Below are 2800 nucleotides of genomic sequence, written 5' to 3'. Positions count from 1 at the left end.
ATGAGGTGCGCACAGTAACCCCATGACCTGTAGTTTTGCAGCTCACCAGGAATCGGAGGGGACAGAGACAGTGAACTCCTCCTCCACCACTCAAAGATGGGGAATTCAGGGGTAGTGGGTGATCCCAGGGGTACCACAGGGGTAGTGGGTGATCCCAGGGGTACCACAGGGGTAGTGGGTGATCCCAGGGGTACCACAGATGTTTCTTATTTTCCTGCATGGTCCTTCTGTCAAGGTGCTCCCAGAAGAGCAAGGTGCCTCCTGACACAGCTGGAAAAGGCAAAGTTTCAGCCAGAGAAGGCTTTGGCTGCTGTTCTGCAGTGAGGCTTTCTAAGAAAGAGCAGACTCTCCCTGAAAGCTTTTCTGAGTTCTGAATACAAGGGCTGTCCCAAAATGGATTTGAAAACACACTTCAATCTGTCTTCAATTTATGTTCCCCATATATAAAGGGAGAGAGCATGTGGCTATATACAAACATCACCTCCCCTTGGCCGCACGAGCCCTGGGGTCTCTGCTATTTCTGAGACAGAGAACCTTACCTCTAAAGTGAGGCAGTTGGACCAGAGGGTCTTTAAGGCTTTTCCCACCTCTAAAAATTTATGTTGCTATCAAAGTCGATAGTAATTCATAAAAGTAATTCAGAAGGAAAAAGAATTTGAAACATTATGAGAATATCAAGTATCATGTATTCCTACAAATAACTGAATGTGGTTCTTACCTGTGGTTTGGATTCATGAAACAGAATTAATCCCTTTACTCCATAAACTTGGCGGTGTCCTAGAAGTTTCAATGCGTTTTAAAATTTAAATGTCAAATGGCTTTATATCTAAATCCCGCCCGCTGTCCTGCCATTCCATCTCCTACTTGGCAAACTTAGTGGTGATGAAAACTCCAAGGACATCTTCAGAAAGGTTACTTGAAGCAGCTGCCACTCAAGCCTTGCCTTCTGGGACTGTCACCTCGTCACTTTGTCTTCCCCTGTGCCCCTCGTGGCCCTGAAGCTTGAGGAGTTTTAGAGAAGAAGCTATATCTGAGTTGGGATATCATAGGCCAATGGTAGAGCCCGATTCAACAGGAGGAAGAGATGTTCAAGCGTGACTTCTCAGTTCCACTCTATAACATCTACCAGGATAAGGCACTGTGCTGGGGGAAGTCAGACATGGGGGCACAGTTCCTGTCTCCACGTGGCCCTCGGCCCAGCGGGAGAAAAGAGGTACACTCAGAAACATCTAGCACTATTACAGAAATGGTCAGCCATTTAACAGATGGAGGGAAAATGTGTGCAGATGAGAAAAACAATAATAGCTACCGCTTCTTGAATACTAAGTAGCAGACATGTGTCAGACTAACATCTTTTCACTTAACCATTGCAACAACCCCAAATGCAAGGCACTGATACCATTATCCTCATTTGATTATGAGGAAACTTGGCTCACAGACATAACATGCTCTGCCTCAGGTGACTCTGCTAACATATGGTAGAACCGGAGTTCAGCTCTAGATAGAGCTTTTTGACTCTAAGGCCTTTACTGTCAATTACTGTACTCTTCTGCCTCCCCGAAGGCAGGTTTCCACTGTCCTGACTTAGGAGTTGGAGGTGTGGTTTGCACTGAATGTGGAAGACTGAGGAACACATGCAGTAAAAACAGGAAGACATAGATTCTGGGCAAAGTGAATAGTCCAAGCAAAGATGGAGACGTAGAAAAGTGCTGGGACTCTGTGGGTGGCAACAGGAACGCCCACTGCACCAGTGAGAAAGAGAGAGAGACAGAGAGACAGAGAGAGACAGAGAGACTGAGAGAGACAGAGAGAGTGTGTGGAACAGAGTCCAGGACAGTGAGGAGGAGGGACTGGAGACAGAGCTGTGTGGGGAGGGGGTGGGGGTCAGACTGAGCACGGCTGTGATGGGGATCAGGCAGCACACCTGTGCAAGGCTCTCAGCAAGCCTGTGCTCAGTCCTGACAGTGACTGTGAGGAATTTCTGCAAACTTGGATGCACATCACACACCCCCACACTCACAAGAACAGTGAGGTCTGTCCCACAGAGAGGTGAGTTCAGCTAATTACAAAGCTGCATGTAGAGCACTGGTTCTCAAACTTGAAGGTCCTTAAGAACCTGCTGGGAAGCTTGGTAAAGCACCAGTTGCTGGGCACCAGCCCCAGAGACGCTGACTCCGTAAGTCTGGGGCAGGACCTGAGCACCTGCATTTGTAGCCAGCTTCCAGGTGACACTGATGCTGCGGTTCTGGAGACCACGCTCTGCATGGCACTGGGGATGAGGGGGCTACAACTTTGCCGTGAGTGAGGGGTGAAAAGTTCAGCCTTTGAACATTACAATCATGAGCTTTCTGAGACCAATATCGTGTTTGTGCTCCTGTCTCCAGTTTTGTCTTCCCTGCCCTGTTCCAGTCCCAGCCTTACCCTGCAGCCATGTGGTCTTTCAGAGATAGGACTCTGATCGTGTCACTCTCCTGCCATACAGTGTGAGTGGGTCCCCTTGCGTCTGTGTGGCCCACAGACCCTTTCAGAGTCCTTCTTACGTCTTTAATCCTTCACCTTCTCCTTTACGGGACACCTAGCAGCTCTCTGAAAAAACCATATTGCCTCTTAGCTGTATCTGCAATGCTAATACCGCTGGGCCCACCTCTCCTCATTAAATTAAATTCCGTTTCTCCTCCAAGTGGTATCTTCGAAATCAGGTCCACGGGAAGGTCTTTCAAGACTTTGGGCAACGCCCCTCAGGGGCCTCTGCAACGCACTCCTGCCCAGCATAGACATGGCCTGGTGACGAAGCTGAGCT

Source organism: Manis javanica, chromosome X (assembly GCF_040802235.1).
Source record: "Manis javanica isolate MJ-LG chromosome X, MJ_LKY, whole genome shotgun sequence".
Lineage (NCBI taxonomy): Eukaryota > Metazoa > Chordata > Mammalia > Pholidota > Manidae > Manis > Manis javanica.
Note: the sequence above shows the minus strand (reverse complement) of the source record.